Source organism: Canis lupus, chromosome 19 (genome assembly GCF_003254725.2).
Source record: "Canis lupus dingo isolate Sandy chromosome 19, ASM325472v2, whole genome shotgun sequence".
Classification (NCBI taxonomy): Eukaryota; Metazoa; Chordata; class Mammalia; order Carnivora; family Canidae; genus Canis; species Canis lupus.
Window position 1 is genome coordinate 37935600 of NC_064261.1, and position 17549 is coordinate 37953148.

At 44.6% G+C, this 17549-nt stretch overlaps 1 protein-coding gene across 7 annotated transcripts in view; it reads left to right on the forward strand.

Annotated features, from left to right (window-relative positions):
• The window catches only part of MGAT5 (alpha-1,6-mannosylglycoprotein 6-beta-N-acetylglucosaminyltransferase), a 339366-nt gene that overhangs the window by 63328 nt on the left and 258489 nt on the right, over positions 1 to 17549 (forward strand). For 2 of the 7 annotated variants that reach the window (XM_049097328.1, XM_049097329.1), the window contains exon 3: positions 14506 to 14605. The exons of the other annotated variants lie outside the window; for them this stretch is intronic. The gene's annotated coding sequence lies outside the window, so the exon portion shown is untranslated. The remainder of the gene's footprint in view (positions 1 to 14505; positions 14606 to 17549) is intronic. 7 annotated transcript variants of the gene reach the window in all.

Genomic DNA, 17549 nt, shown 5'->3' on the forward strand with positions numbered 1-17549 from the left:
CTAAGACCTTTTCCTGTGGTTTCTTTGTTCTCAGTAGTCATTTGTGAATGCTCACCTGATTCTCCCATTTGTTCTTGGATTCCTGTAGCAAATGCGGTTTTACAGTCTATTTGATTCTGTTTTTTCTTTGGTATTCCAGACTGCTCACTTAGTTGAGCACAATATAAGTTGGTCCCTGCAATTAAAGACTGTTTCCAGAGGCTTTTTCATCTTTTATTAAAGCATTTGTACCATGCCCCCTAACTTCTGTTGGGTAGCGTTTCCCAGAAGGGTCTATGAGGATCTGATTAGGGCCCAAGTGACAGAAGCACCCTAAATAGAAAGTTTATAGGAGGCCCTTTGCCTTGTGAATCTTTTCTTTTGTTTTTATTGTGGTGAAATACATATAATGCTAATGTTATCATTTTAACCATTTTCAAGTGTGCAATTCAGTGGCATTAAGTATATTCACACATAGCTGTGCAGCCCTCACCACCATCCATCTCTTGAACTTTTGCATCTTTTCAGCTGACACTCTATACTCATTAAACATCTCCTCATTCCTCCCACCCGTCGGACCCTGGCAACCGCTGGTCCTTTTCTGGTCTACAACTTTGCCTGTTCTAGGTATTTAACATAGATGGAAGCATATTCCATTTGCTTTGCAAAATGCAATTGCAAACTGCATTCCAAAAGCATTGTCCTTTTGTGTTTGGCTTCTTTCACTGAGCATAAAGTCTTCAGGGTTCATCCACGCTGGAGAACACGTCAGACTTCTCTTCCTTTCAAGGCTGGATGATGTTCCGTTGCATGTATATAGCACTTTTGTTTATCCACTCCTCTGACATGGGCACTTGCGTTTCTGTCATCTTTTGGTTGTCGTGGATAAGGCTTCTGGGAACACGGGTGTCCAAGTATCTGTCCCAGTCCTTTCAGTTCTTTGGGATATGTACCTACAAGTGGAATTCCCAGATCCCAAATCATTTTTTACACCAGAAAACAAATAAGCCCATTCTCTTTCATGTGATTAGTATAAACAGGCAAATAGTCATATGCCAAAATAATAAACCTGGGTCACTTTTTGATGAGTGAGCCAGTGAAAAGTTAAAGTCTACTTTCAGATTGGATTTGCTGGATCAGAAGACTGTGTCTGTCACTTATGGGACAACCCCACAAATGGTGATGTTGAACGTATGAATAAAGATGAGGGATTGATTGGCAGGATACATTTTCAGGGACCCCTCTATCATGTCTAAATCTTGTCCCTTCCTCTCATTCTTTCTACTAGTTCTCTGTGTAATTGTATGGTGTTATGATTCAGAGTCTAGACTCTGCCACCATTGACTATCTGGCTGCAGGTGGACATATCACTTCACCCTCCTGTCCCTCATTTTTGCCATTCATATGTGAAGTTAATACACTTGAAATATGTAAAATAACAGTATGTGGCACATAGTAAGTGCCTGGTAAACGTTGTGGTTTTAATTAGCAGTAGTCTTTTACACCTATTTAGTTGGCAAATTGCTTAATTACAACCTATCTGATAGGCAAAAAACTGTCAAATTTAAAGGACAATAAAATGCAGATAGTAGAAGCTTTGATAAGAGCCTATGGCACATGGGCATTCTTACACCCTCTTGGGGAGATGGTATAACTTTTCTAGAAGACGATGTGGGAATATTACTACATCAAAAGCTAGAAATCCTCTTATTGGACTAGGCAATTGCTTTACTCTGAGGAACCACCTGAAATGGGAAAGAAGGAGTGAAAGTTTATTGTTAATTTTTAACATAGAAAAATAAATGCCTAATGCTACAGGATTATTTAAAGTAAAACATGTATATGCAATGGGGTACTATTTAGCTTTTAAATTGTGGTTGAAAAATATTTATTATCATGGCAAAGTGTTTAAAATGTGTTAAGGCATAAAAGCAGGCCTTAAGAAAGCAAGCATAATGTGAGGCATACATATGTATATATACACGCACTGCACATGGTGTGTGTGTGTGTGTGTGTGAGAGAGAGAGAGAGAGAGAGAGAGAGAGAGAGAGAGCGGAGAGAGAGAAGTGGGGAGGGGGGGAGAAAGCAAGAAATATACCAGAATCTTACTAGTGATATCTGCAGGTGGTGGGATGATAAATGTTTTTTTTTTAATTTCTTTGTGATTTTCTGGCTCTTTGGCACTGAGCATATTTTTGGCATTGAGTAAGTGTTGCATTTCCATTAGAGAAAAAAAGGCAGCAACTTCACTTGGGAAAAAGAAGATTCTGGTTGGTTATGTTGAGGTTCAAAGAAAGCAAGCCCCAGAGGGAGAACTCTGCCAAGGGGGCCTTCCAGGGGTTCCTGGCACCCGGTGATTGTCTGGCCTTGTGCCCAGACTCTACTACACTTGCCCCCTCCCGCCCCTCTGCCCAGCCAGACTCCCGAGTCCAGGCTTCAGTGTGGGCATTCCGTCCCCCTCACCAGGTCTTCTGGCATCAGTGACCGCCTCCCCACCACCCTGCCCTGGAGCAGTCCTTTGGGTCACCAGCACTGCCTTGGAGAGCCCACCCCCTACCCTAACCTAACCTGCCCACCCTCCCTACACCCCAGCATTAGGTGGATACTGTGGGGAAGTGCCGGGGGTCAGGAGGTAGCAGAGGAATGGGGCAGTTCCTGGGGGCATTGAACCCAAGTATTATGCTTTGTAGCTGTATTTGCACTGTTCTGTTCCCCTGTGTTTGCATCAGCATATGTATAACATGCCTATCTAACAACAACAAAACCACTTTGGGCATGTAAGGGAGCAGTCTCTCCTCCCTTACATGCCTGAAGTCCTAGTGGTTTCTGAAGGAGTCACCAGTGGGGACGCTGGGGTTTGCTGGGATTCCTGAATGCTGGGAGGATGTTGTTTAATCAAGCACGATGAAAGCTGGCTTTTGCGGGATTCCGTTTTTGGATCTCATTATCCAGTCTCGTTAAGCCTTCCTGGCATGCCTGATGCCAACATTGATGTCCTTGTAGTTTTGTGCATAAAAGGGGAAAAAAATAAACTTGCTTGCTGCTCAGAAGTGATCCTGAGCAATAGATCTTCCGCTGGACACGGCTGCCAGATGGTGTTGCACCTCCTACTGGTTTAATGAATAGGCATTTGCTGCAAACCTTGAATTGCTCTTGAGTCCTTCTGTGTACCTTCAGCGAGAAACTCTGCCAGGGGCAATTTGCATTTGTTTCCTTTTTTTCCTCCCCCTTTTGATTTTAGGACGGAGAAAGAGGTGACATTGTCTCTCTGGAATAATTTGCTGTGAGATGAATTAGTTTTGTTGCTAGTGTTGTGTAGATATGTCTACCTAAGTAAACATATGTTGTGCCAACTTCTGGGAAAAGTAAATTTCTTCTCCGAGCTGTCTGCAATGGAAGCTTGAAAACACAGTTCTACTTCTGCCTTAGGAGGAACAGGATGCATTAGGTATGCATGAAGGGGCCAGAAAGAGTGGTGCCCAGGGCTGTAATATCACCTCTGTTAGGATGCTCCGCCTGCTTTCTGGGTCACTCATTCTCAGTAACACCTGGGGCAGTGACAAGGAGCCAAGGGGTAGAAGATGACCTCTTGAGTCCAGCTGGGTAGGTCATTGGTTCGCAGCTCGAATGAAGAGGAGGTGGCTGGGTGTTGTGCAGTAATAATAAATGTTTGAATCAATCTAATCTTTTGCTCGTAAGCTGTGAAATAACAATAGGGGGATATATAGAATCTGGGCGTTTTGGTCCTGCCAACATGAATTTGTTTCCTGACCTCCAGAGGTGTAGACTGCTCAGACTACATGTGGAGAGGAAATACGGTTCTGTCCCATTCATTTAAGCAGGTTCTGAAATCTTGCCTCTTTAACCAGTCCTTTCTAGGGTCTTCTGCAATATTTCTACACTGATTAAGGCCCTCGTGAAATACCTTCTGTGTCTGTCTCCTTGTTATCAATTGGTATTTTGTAGTTCACAGGGGCCAGGCTGCTGTAGGAAGTCAAGAAAGAGCTGCAGGTGGGGACTGTTGTACGATATCCGGGAGTCTTTTCACATGGCCCTAGTGGGTTGCTCAGGATCCTAAGGTCCAGCAGTATTTTATTAGTGGCTGTGGCTTTGAAGGTCACATGTTTGTTTTATTTTCATGGTCTTTAATCTCAGACGTCCCAGAACACAAGTTGCCATTGGCATTGTGCTTCATGGAGTCTGTCAACCTCTAGGACACTCAATGGTTTGGATTCTTTCAGGTTCCCGAACCAGTAGTTCATTTCTCACCTACTGAAGAGGGTCACTTTACCCTGAGTTAGCAGGTAATTGTACTACAGTCGATGATTCCTTGTTAGTTTTCAACACATTTAATACCATCAGCATTTTTGACCTTAGAAAAAAATTGTGAGTATGAATTTCCTTTCTTTGAAGAATGATTTATCTTTTCAAAAGTTCTGAAATAGTCTTTTGATTTCAGCCTGGGCATTGTGCATAACAGTTGTTACTTTTTCATTCATTTAAGTTAGAGTATAATTTTCTAGAAGCTACCCTAGAAATGAGAGGGAAGAAGGATCCAAACATTTTAATCATGGAGTCAGAAATGGCCCATCACACCCTGTTTTTATCTCCAATATGGGATGTGGCTTGTGGTTTTGTAATTTATGTATGTAGGCTCCATTTCCCCTCATGTACTAGGAGGTCCTTGTGGAAGGCATTCACTTCAGTCTCATTCATTCTTAGATTTTTAGTACCTGCTGCATTAAGTGAATCTCATTATAAAGTTTGCCCTTTTATTTTTATTACTACTACTTTGTTGTTGTTATTTTAAGTAGGTTCTACTTCCAGTGTGGAGCCCAACACGGGGCTTAAACTCACCACATTGAGATCAAGACCTGAGCTGAGATCAAGAGTTGGCAGCTTAACTGACTGAGCCACCCAGTGCCCCCAAGTTTACCCTTTTAAATGTCTCTAACCTGTTTTCTATTTATGGCTGGAATGTGTATGTATACACGTGTGTTGGGAAGACCTTCACAATGGGGTGGGTGATTGCCTCTCCCAGAGTTGGTTTTATTTGTGAAGATGATTTTAGGGGGTGCCTATTAATCTCTGCTGTGCTGGAAAAGATGGCCGGATTAGGTCTGTGAGCACCGCCAGGGGTCCAGGCTTTGCTATGTTTATCAGTGGCTTGTGTTCTCCAGCAAGTCACTTAATATGTCTGGGCATCCAAAGCAAGTGGTCTCGAGGGTCCCTCTGCCTTTAAGATGCAATGATTTGGGGCACCTGGGTGGCTCAGTGGTTGAGTGTCTGCCTTTGGCTGAGGGTGTGATCCCAGGGACCTGGGATCGAGTCCCTCATCAGACTCCCCGCAGGGAGCCTGCTTCTCCCTCTGCCTATGTTTCTGCCTCTCTCTCTCTCTGTCTTTCATGAATAAATAAATAAAATCTTTAAAAACAAAACAAAAATCTATGATTTTAAGAGTAAGAAAGGGGTAGCTGAGTGGCTTAGTGGGTTAAGTGTCTGCCTTCAGCTCAGGTCCTGGGATGGAACCCCACATTGGGCTCCCTGCTCTATGGGGAGCCTGCTTCTCTCTTTCTATCTCTTGTCCTCTCTCAAATGCTCTCTCTCAAATTAAATAAATAAAATCTTTAAAAAATATATAAGAAAGACCTGTTTTACCTTTGGGAGTTCCAGGGTAAAAGGTTAAGATGATCCTCATAGAATAAAAAATAACTGTCCCAGCTTATCACTCAAGGTGGCTCCTCTTATAGGCTCTTGGTTAATACCCTTGACCTGGTATTTTTTAATAGTTGAGTTTTCTCATTGTCCATATTGTTCTGTAACCTTTGTTGGACATTTGTTTAGTCCCCATGCCAAGCTGTATGCAAATAGCAGAAGTAGAAATTTCCTTTGAACATAGACTTGGTCCAGATTTGCCTTGTGCTTGGGAATTAGGACCCATGACCTAAGCTTCATGTTTGAAAGGGTATTTTTTCTTATCTTTGAAAAGAGATTTTAGGTTGTTGCTCAGGTACTAGCATGGCATGTATGTATCAATTTTCTTTTTCTGATTTTAGGATCAAAAAATTTACACAGTATCTAAGACAGCTTCTTGAACATTGTTTAATGTATATGTGTTTTCTTTTTGATTCAATATAAGATTTATTTCAAAGCAAAATGATCACTTAAAAAATGATAGCTCGGACTTTGCTGTGTGCTAATTGTTTTTCTATTAGGTGCAAAATTGCTTTTCCATTAAGTGCAGCTCCTAATAAATGATCGTTGAAAAAAAAATAAATAAATGATAGTTGATGCTCATGGATCTTTAGCTCCACATTTAGCCTTTAAAAGCTGTGTCTCCTGTCTTAACAGACTAAGGTGTAATAGTTTGTGGGGGATGCTTGTAGTTATTGGATTTCAAGAAGATTTCCTTAAGTCATAGGCTCTGCCTTTGAATTTTCAAAATTACTCTCAAGATAACACTATTAATTCAACAGTTTGAGTCATTAGTTCACTGCACATTGATTGTGTTCTTGCTGCTGCCGGGTACTGATATGCATGCGGTGGTGGGGGTTGGGGGTTGGTCAGGGATACAGAGAGTGGTTCTTGCCATCAAGAATCTAGCAGACTCAAGGGTTAAAAGGAAAATACACCACGATATACTTCAGTCTAATTTTTAAAAGTCCTCTAAGCCCTTAGGATTTGGGACATTTTTACATTTGAACGTGGCTGTGATGTTGAGGAATTTTCTAGGTCAGGTAGGGCCTTCTAGGCAGAGGGAACAGTATTAGCATTGGCAAAGCCATGCTAGTCTTGTTCCAGAAATTGTGAATAATTTACATGGTAATTATTGGTAGAAAATTCACTTCAGAAGGTAGATAGAGGCATTGGTTGGCCAAGAGAGGAAAGCTTGTATTTTTAGGTGGGTCTAACACTTAAAATCCGAGGTTTTGGGGATAAAGAGAGATCTTTGGATCTCCGGGTATAACTTGCTCTCCTTTGGAGTCAAGGACGATAGTATCTGCCATCTTGTGATGTAGAGGAAGAAGGAGGTAAGTATGGAGGGATTGCTTCTTGGTATCAGTAATTTTTACCATATTCCCTGTAGGAAAGAAAACCTTTGTATAGGACTCAGGTGCCACTGCTCTAACAGAAACCCAACAGCAGGGACTTAAGATAGAGTTACGTTAAACTTGCATGGGATGGCACTTGTTCTACTGAAGTCTCTGGCCCCAGCTCCTTCCATCAGGTTGCTCTCCTGTCTCTGGTACTTCTCCCTTTTGTGTGGCCCAAGATCAGGGAGGAAAACGAGTGAGTCGAAGGGCCAGGGGAGAGGATGGCCTGGAACCGGTGCATGTTTCTTCTGCTTCTACCCGACTGGTACAGTCGATCACCTTGCCACTCACCGCAGGAGATGCTTTGGCTCCGCTCCCTTTTTGATTCTTCGGAAGACAGGGAGGATTGGAGGGAAGAGTAGCAGTCTAACGGCCCTTTTTGGACCTCGTCATCTGTAGCTGAAATTGTCGATAACTAGAAAGAAAAGTTTCCTTAAACCCCGCGTAACCAAGACATGTCGCCAGAGCCTACTTCCTTAGAGTTCTTTGTATTAAAGAGTGAAACTGATTTGATTATCTCTGCCTCTTTGGACTCACCGAACCTGTTAGCTGTCCTCAAGCCGCCCTTCGTGAGCTTTACCATCACGGCCCAGGCAAATGCACCGCGGGACATGCTCTCAAGGTCGCTCTGGCTCTGAAGATTTCCAGCATTCTGACCCAGCGTCCTGCCCAACTGCCAAGCAGCTGGCGGCGGTGTCCAGGAAGTTTGCTGGAGGCTGCCTTTTGCTCTTGAGGCCAGCTGGATAAGGGACATGGCTGTCTTGGGCCATCTGGACTCCCTCCAAGGTGACTGAGGTCTCTTGGGCATTTCGGTACGAAGCAGCCTGTGAACCTGGTGTTCCCTTGGTGTGGGTGAACACAGTCTACCCACCCTTGGCACACTTCTCACAGCAGCTGCTCACAAACCCGTCTTGTGATCAGATCACCTGGAGGAAGGGCAGGTTATATTTGTGGGTTCCTGTGATCTACCGTTGTAGGCCAAGCAAAGCAGGTTCTCAGGGGTATGCCTCTTCCACGTGGGTTTGGTGGTGGGCCAGGTTTGGGAACCACAGCTTTGTAACTTTTCTCTTACTACTTATAACTCTTGGTAACTGCATCATATTTCACCTTCCATTGAAGAGTTTATGTTACAGCTTAACTTGTGTCAGGCACTGGGCTGTTTCTGACACTCAGTAAGTATGAAAGAGACCAAAGTTGATTTTCTGAATGAATGGTATTTGTGTCTAGCTCTGCAGTTGCCTTGAAATGTATTCTCATGGCATATTAAGTTGTCTTAAAACATTTTGGTTAACAGAAGGTAGAAATTAGCACACCAGGAAATGCTGCATGTGTATCATTTCAGAGAAATTAACTACTTTTCATATCTTCCAAAATTGGTGATAGATTTGAAAGTAAACATTAAATTCCACTCTGGAGTTTTTCTGTTAAGCCAGTGTTTCGTGGGGAAATCTTTGCCACAGAATTTGACTAAGTCCTTAGAGTACCAAATTCCCCTCCTTTCTGAACTGCGCGTCTCTGCCTCCCTTCCTCTGCTGCTCCTGGGAGGGCAGTATGTTTTCTCGGTTCCCCAGAGGACTGGGAAGCTGGTGTATTCCAGAAGCCAGTCTCCTAGGGTGGGGCCGGAGTCTTGGCAAAGTGGTAAAAGAGGTGGGACCAGCTGTGGATTGAAAGTCACTTTCTTGTTTGGACCACCTGTGGATTGCCGGGCTCTTCTGTGGAAGCTGGTTTTTCAGGGCTGGGTGCGGGGTGCTGGCTGCAGCTGTATTTTGTTTGCTTGTTCTGTTTTCTTTTTCTAAAAACGGTAGCCAGAACCTCAGACTTCCATTCACTCTGTGGGGATGGACTGTTAAATCTTTCTTTAGAAAAACTTAGTGGTTCTTACCCTTTTCTGCATGCTGGTCCATCAACTCTTTGATGTCCACATTCTCTGATTTTCTGTGACTGTTTGATCATTTCAGTCTTCATTCTGTGGTTTTGTTCCTCTAGTCATTCTGGAGTTTCTTTTTAGGGTTGGCCTAGAATCCTTTGCCCCTTCTGTTCCTCCTTTATTGTTGGAACTTCAACTTTGGGGAAGGTTATTCAAAAATCCCTTGTTTGGGAAATGTTTCTGTGCAGTGATTAGGACCCATTGTTGCTCATGAGTCCCGTTAGTACTTGAGGGGAGCATGTATTAATCGGGTACCAATTGGGTCCCTGCATGTAGAAGTGGCGCAGATGGCAGGATTAAAAATGGTCCTTGCCAACAAAGAACTTCAGGGGTCTGATGAAAAGTACACCTCATACACAGACTGTTAAAGCCACTAATTGACCAGAAGTATATTTTGGAATGTTTGAGGATTTATTTTCTGTCTCAGGCTTTGAAATTAAGAATTGATTACATAGTCCTATATGGATACCAATGTCTTTTGTTTGGACAGTGATGACAGTTTTAGCTGACTGTACTGCCCCATGATAAGGCTGAGGAAGTCACAACTTTGGGGAAATATTCCAGAGATATATGGTTGACTGATCTTGGTAAGGACATTACTAATAGTCACGCTTGAAGGGTTTCAAGAGATTTTGTGACAAAGGAATATAGCCTTTGGCCTGAGTGCTTCGACCAGGGCTGTTGGGAGGTCCCCTGAAATCATCTTCCTTTGTGAGTTCTTCTGGAAATTTCTGTGGTATCTGTAGTGATGCTGCTTTGGCAAGGGTGCACCTGTTCTGTTCCCCTGGACCATGGCGGTTGTTGCCAGTTAGTGGGTGCCTCTGGTCACTCTTTTTTTTCCTTTCTCTATTTAGATACTCTGTCCTTCACCCTTTAAAAGTACATTGGTACGGTCAAGTGTCCTTCAGTGTCACCTCTGTTATTAGCCCTCCTCCATTTATTCATTCACTTCAGGAACAGTTGAGCACTTAATGTGCAGTAGGCCCTGTTCTCATCACCAAGGAAGCAGTGATGAAGAAAACAGATGAGTTCTCTGTTCTCATGGAGCTTATCTTCTGGCTGGCAACCTAAACAGGGGAATTTCAGATAGTTAACTGCCTGTGAAGGAGAAGGAAAGGTCAAGAGAAATAGGCATTTCCTAAAATGGTCAGGGAAAATCCAATCTCCAGCATTGGAACCACGGAGTTGAAGAGGAGTCTGCATGGAAGGACCTTGGCAGGCAGAGGGGAAAGCATGTGTGAAGATCCAGTGAGGTGCGTGTGCAATGGCCCTATGTGGGGAGGAGACAAGGATGGAGTGATGTTGGCGAGATCGTGGAGGCCAGCTCTGCATAGTCTGCATATGGCCACAGTAAGGAGTTTGGAATTTCCTTTAGATGCAACAATAAGTCATTGTAATCATGAGGCAGCCCTAGGAAGGGCTTGTAAATGGCCTCACGTTTTCCGTCGCTGCCAATATCCTGGGTTAGCTGCTTTGTATGTGGACATTGGAGATCCAAGGGCCAGTTAAAAATGTTATTTCCTTCCTAGAAGTGACAAGACTTGCCATCTTCACTGCCTTAATACATTCGTCCCACACAGTCGAGGCCTTTATCTGCCACAGCAGAAGCTATCCTGTGTGATTGTCTTGACTAGTGGAGGTGCTGTGGGAGGAAACTTGGGGCCACTCTGACTGCCCATCTGCCCCAGCTTGCAATGAACTGGTGCTCCTTCTTAACTCTTACTGGTGTAGTGACAGTAAGGGAAGCACACCTAGAGCTGATCATCGTCACCTGTACTTCCAGTCCCGTGGCTGTCTTCCTGTATCCTCTCCTTTCCTCCTTCCCCAACTGAGGCTCTGTCTCATTTGTATCTCCTCCTCTACTGTTCCTGTAAATTTTTCTCAGGGCTTGTAAAGACTTAAAGGTCATGTGCCATGTAGCATAATAAAATGTGCGTCCATGGACTTTAAGTTAGGACATGGCCTGAGTTTCCTATAAGCTACTTTGGATTCTGAACACAAATTAAAAAATGGATGCATATCGGGATACCTGGGTGGCTCAGTGGTTGAGCAGCTGCCTTCAGCCCAGGGTGTGATCTGGGCCCTGGGATCAAGTCCCATATTGGGCTCCCTGCAGGGACCCTGTTTCTACCTCTGTCTGCATCTCTCTCTCTGTATCTCTCATGAATAAATAAAATCTTAGAAAAAAATGGATGTATACTTCAATTTCGGGGAGTTTCCATGTTGTATTTATTTGTACATCTAGGGCCCATTAGATCCCATAGATGTAGGTTGACCAGTGAGCCGATAAGTACAATAAAGTGTTATGTGGTAATATAAAGGCGGGCTCGGTGGGAGCACCACGATATGTCCTTGGGGAGCACTCAAGAAGGGGTTGTCTGCTGGCTTTGAACTGGTGGACTTGGGGGGTGGGATGTCAGAGTCTTCTCTTAGGCTTTGGGCATAATAAGCCAATTGTTTTTGACCTGTCCTTTCTATTGAGAAGCTTCTTTGCTTCCATATTCTTCTCTATCAGGGAACATCTGACTAGGGATGGTGGGGAGGGTTGGAGAAGAAAGAGTTTGCAGTCAGATGCCCCTTCGAACCCCCTGGAGGCCCCTCAGAAAAGAAGCCACTATCTTCTGCTGCACCCACTCAACCTATGACAGCTCCAGTCAGGGTGGAACAATTTTTATGATTTGTCTTCGGCTCCTTTTCTCCTTTTGCCTTCAGGGTGACCTGTGCTTGTCAGATCCCCCGAGGCGTGTGTTATTGTCGAGTGAGGTAACAGTTGCACAATGCTAATGAGAAAACCGAATGGTTGTTTGAAGTGGCCTTGGTGGCTGCCGGGCGCCAGCATCTTTATCGGCCTGACACACTGTTTGGGAGCCTCCATTCCCCGTGCCAAGTGCCTGTTGCCTTTTTTTTTTTTTTTTAAGTTGTTATTAATAAGTGTATAGTCACTACCCATCCCTCCAGAAGCTGCTGATTAACACTCAGGCTTAAACTGCTCCAGGCTAATATGTAGTTTGTTCTTTGTAATACAAGCTGCCGGCATTGGGTATGGTTGTTAAATTATTTCCCTTTCTATGATTATTAATAGTTGATTGATACTAATGAATACATGCAAACAGTTTGATAGCATTATTATTATTATCATTACTGAATACCCTTGTAACCACCTAACCCCGGACCTTGGAATTGCCAATGACTTGCATCTGTATGTTCCTCTTCTCTTCAATCCCCTACCTCCTGCCCCAGCAAGCAGTAGCCAGGATTTGAAGTTGATTGTGCTCTTGCTCTGCTTCTCCAGCCCTGTGGCTGACCCAGGGCTCAGTATCTGCACAGGAGTGCTGCTCTAGGTACCCACTGCTGGCTGCCAGCTTGTCGGGCCCAGCTCGCTTTTTTTCTTTCCTTTCTTTGAGGGTGGTAGGTGGGGACTGTCCTGGGATTTCCCCTACTTGTGAGATTAGCAACAGCATCTCAGAGATGACATTTGAGTCAAGACCTCCTAAAATCATTCTCAGTCCTGTAAGGCCCATCCCCCCCTTTTAAAGATTTTATTTATTTATTTGAGAGAGTGATACAGAGCAGGAATGGGGGGAGGGGCAGAGGGAGAGGGAGAAGAAGCAGGCTCCCCACTCAGCAGGGAGCCCACTAGGGACTTGATCCCAGGACCCTTGATCGTGACCTGAGCTGAAGGCAGATGCCTAATGACTGAGCCACTCAGGTGCCCTGTTGTTTCCTTTTATAACAATTTGTCTTGTAATGCTCTCTTTGACGTCCTGAATGCAGGCGGTAGATAATAGAACCTACTAGCACACACAAGTAAAAACAAAATTAGTGCCATTTCCTAACTAATATAAAAAAAGAAATGAAAGTAATGCATAATCAAATAGGTAGTTCATTATCTAATGCTTGGGCCTGACTATACTAAGAAGACAAAATGAAGTAGTCAATTAGATCCCTAGACCTACTGATAAAATCACCTATAAATGTAACAACTCCAGACACAGGGTTGATTTGGTGACTCATATTCCAGAAGTAGTCATCAGTGATTCAATTTTTTTTAATGGTTCATAGCTTGTGGTAAAGTTTAGAACAAAATATAGTGTATTTTTGTTTCATCATACATGATAGTTGCATTCTGGGAAAATTTAGATTATGTTAAAACTGCAAAAAGTAGTTTGTCCTCATACCTTCTTATCTATTGGGTCCTGGTCACAATAGATCAGAACCTCTGGCTGTCTTCCTCATTTATAATGCAGATTCCTGGGCTCTGCCCCTGTTTTTTTCAGCAGGTATGGGGTGGAGCTCTGGAATCTACATTTTTGGGGAGCATCCCAGGTCATCCCCATGCAATTAGTGGGTCCAGGGACAAGCTTTGACTATTTGAGATTGTCCGTCTTTATTCACCTTGAGTGCTCTGTGAGGGAAGTTCTAGGGAAAGGGGCCAGCTGGGGCTTGTTCATCTTAATATTTGTTAAGAACAGTCAGTCTTCCAAGTAAGCTATGGATCAGATTCGAGAGGCATGATCAGAATTTTGGTGAGTCTGTGAGATATGTTTCTCGCTCCATGATTCTTGCATTAAGAAAAGCATTTCCAAGAAGCTGTGGTGATTAAAAAACCTAGAGTATCCAGGGTTCCTGGGAGGCATGCAAGTATGAGGAGGCCAGATGGCATCCTGGAAAAGAGTGTGTACAGATCTGGACTCTGTTGTGCAGCACTTTGGAACTTGTGGTCTTGGTCTTTGCTCCACCTCTTCACAGGGAGTGAGGGGACCTCTTTGACTCTCCAGGGCCCAAGGGACTTTGGGCGTATGGGACTCCCTTCCATTTATAATACAAAGAAATCGAAAAATACTGCATGTTGGAAATTACATTGTATAATTGCATCCAAGGTGAATTATATTCTTCTGATTTTAGAGGAATAAGAGCATTTTTGTGGCCCCCAAAAAGTTTTGTGGGCCTTAGGCACTGTGTATGCTGAGCCCTGTGGATGAGTTGACCTTGTGCCTTCCTGAACATGGATTTCTTCACCTGAAGAAATGAGGTAGTAGTCACTTTGCAGGTATGTTGTAGGCATTAGATATGGTATGAGCAAAACCCTCTAGCCTATTTACTACCTGGCCCAAATTGGAGCTGTTGTATACGGGCCAAGAGGAAACATTCAGTGTAAGAGTGAGCCTTTGTACAGGCACTTAGAAAAGGATCAAGCTTGTCCTTGTGGTTAATTTTTCTTAATTAATCATGTTTACATGGAGATCCTTTTCCCTCCTAATCTTCCTTTTCATTCACGCCAGCACTCATTGCACATATCTTCGTGATTCCCACCATCTGTTGAGTTTGACACCCCTCCTACCTCTTTGGGAGGATCATGCGGTCACGTATGCATCTTTTAAGGGAGAGTGAATGGAGATACATTTGGTCTTACTACTGGTGGGAGGATTTTTTTTCATCCCGGTACTAGAAATTCTACTTTCCGCCTGACGGCTCTTGTTCTAAACCGTGTCTCTTCCTTCCCAGGCTGCTGACGTCAGCTCTCTGGAAGGTGAATTGAGAGACTCGAAAGAAAACTTGGGTGTTGGCAAGTGGCGTGGTACCCTGGGCTTACATGAGAACCTTGGTGAGCCAGAACCCGACGAAGGAACGGGAAGTAACATAAAATGGAACACTAGGGACCTAGCTAGCTGGTAGAACAGGGCACACAGAAGGTGGGGAAGCCAGGAGGAGGGAGTGAGGATGAAGTGCAGGATCCCAGGACGGAGGGCTTGGTGCCTTCCTTTTGGAGCCCAGGAAATCATTATTCCTCAAAAACAAAGGTACTGACTAAAACAGTACCTTTTACGATAATCTGATACTGCTCTTGGGTTGTAAGTCCACTCAGCAGCTCATGAACAGGTATCTCCTGAGCTCTAGATAGGTGCCAGGCCCTGGGGGACACTGTGGCACAGAGAGGTCTGCCCTCAGCGAGCGTGTATGGTAATGGAAGAGAAATGCACGCTGCATCAGCAAACCAAGACCACTTCTGGTATTCCTACATGTTTGGAAAGTGTCAGAGTAGGTAGGGCAAAATGAAAGCCTGTGACTGCGGGGTTGCTCTCACTAGGCAAAGGTGAGACACGTTTGAGGGGGGGCTTCAGGGAGGGAAGGGGATGGTCATGGATGGATCTGATGGGAGGGCAGCAAGTTCAAAGGGCCTGGATCCAGGAGCATATTCCAGGAGATGACCGGTGGCAGCTGTGTGTGCCTGCTAGTACAGAGGGGGAGAGAGGAAGGAGAGGTTGGGGGCTGGTCACTGGCTAGATCTCATAGATCATGGTCCAGTGTGGAGTTTGAAAGCCCCTGGATAGTGTACACTTGGGAACATTATCTGATCTCTCCTTGGGAAAGATGACCAAGTGTCCTGCACAGGCTGGTGGGTGGGGAGAGTGAGCACAGCCAGGGCCTTGTTGCTGTGATCTGGGTGGGAGGTGAGGGTAGTGGGTTTGGGATTGACATGGCAGGGATGGTGGAAAACAGATTTAGGATAAATCTTTGAGGCAGAGCTGATGGAATTATGGATGGGTTAGATATGAAAGGTGGGATGGAATGGAGAGAATGTACAGGTGAAGACTAGGGTTTTAGCGCTGGGTACCAGTTACCGAGCTGATGTGTGCAGCTGTAGGAGATGAGCAGCTCTGCTTTGGGCCAGCTACGTTGCGGGTGTGCCTCCACATTCCAGTGGAGCTGACGAGCAAGCACTTGGATACTTGGATCTGGTGCTCACCCACGTTGAGGGGTCCAGGCTGGATATACGAATTTGATATCCTGGGACAGAGAGCACATACTAAAGGAGAGGAAGAGATCAGAGGTCTGAGGACAGAGCCTAGGGGGATCCTGACATGACAATTCTTGGAGAGCAGTCAGCCGGGGAATTACTGCAGTGCCTGGAGGGCAGATGAGTAAAAAGGAGCAGTTCTATAAATAGAAATACCTATAGATGACAGAAAACCAGCAGCATAACATCATTAATAGGTGCTTAAAACTATGATGTTCTGGCCCTGGAATGCTAGGAAAGCTACCTGAAGAGGCTCTTCCTAATTGAGGAATACGGTCCTGTAGAGTGTTACATTGTCTTGTATTTGTGGTAGGGCTTATTGGCTTTCTGAGCAAAGCCCTTTGACATTTATGGATGGAGTGTATTCATTATTATTAAGAGGAATTCCCTGGAATGAGTATCAGTTCTTTTTTTCCCCTAAGCTCTACTCTCTGAATTACCATACAGTTTATTTAAGGAGCTTGTGATTGGTGAGAGGAAAGAGGGAAGGGTGATTTCTGAAGCTTCTAATGACCACTTCCTGCCAAATCTTGGCATTCTTTTACATCTCATGGGGAAGAGGAGTGTCATCTGGAGAGACAAAGGACCCCCAGGACGCTGAAGTGAATAGTAGGCATGGGCTAGCTCCTTCTACTCAGGCAGGCCCTCTCTTGATCTGTAGCATGTTTGGGAGGAAGGAGGTGTATTAGTCTCCTATTGCTGCCGTAACAAATTACCACGCTTAGTGGCTTAAAACCACATAAATCGATGTTCTGGTTGTGGAGGTCACAGATCTGAAATGAGTCTGTAGCGGCCTGAATGACGCCTTCCAAAGATGTCAAGCTCTAACTCCTAGACCCTGTAAGTATTAACTGGATGGAAAGAGACTTTGCAGAGGAGCAAGTGAAGCCTCTTGAGATGAAATGAGTATCCTGGACTGTAAGGATGGACCCTCGATGGCATCACAGGTATCCTTACAACAGAGCAGCAGAGAGAGGAGGGCTGCAAAGAGACAGCACAGGGGGAGTGTGGCCACGGAGGCGGAGGGAAATTGCGGTGATGGAGTCAGGAGCCAGGGAATGCTAGCAGCCATCAGGAGCTGGGAGGGCAGGGACGCATTGTCCCCGCAGGCCTCTGGTGAGAGGTGGGGCCCTCCTGACACTTTGCTTCAACCCACTAATGGTGATTTAGATACCTCTGAACTCTAGAACTGAGAGAGAAACATTTCTGTTACATTAAGCCACTAGGTGTGTGGCAATTTATTAATAGCAGCAATGGGAAACTAGAGAGTCTCGTGTTCTTTTCTGGAGGCCCTAGGGGAGAAAGTTATCTTGACTTTTCAAGCTTCTGGGGGCTCTTCCATTCCTTATCTCATGACCCCTTTTTATCTTCAAATCCAGTCTGTCTTGACACTTTTTGATTGATTGCTTGATCCTAAAACCTGGATCGAACAGTTGACACTTTTGAGACATTGACTTTTGTGCTTCCTTCCTCCACATGTAAGGGCCCTTATGATTACAGGGGACCTACCTGGATAATCCAGTATAATCTTCTTAAGGTCATAGATTAGCAGGCTTAATTCCATATGCATCTCTAATTCTTCTTTGCCATGGGAGGCAATACATTCACAAGTTCTGGGGTCAGGACAGGGGAATTTGGGGGGGGGGAGCATTATTTGGCCTACCCAGGGGGTAGTTACTCAATGGTTGTATGTAAGGTGAAGAAATAGATCTTCCTGGGCAACCTGACTCACTCATCTGAGGTTACCTGG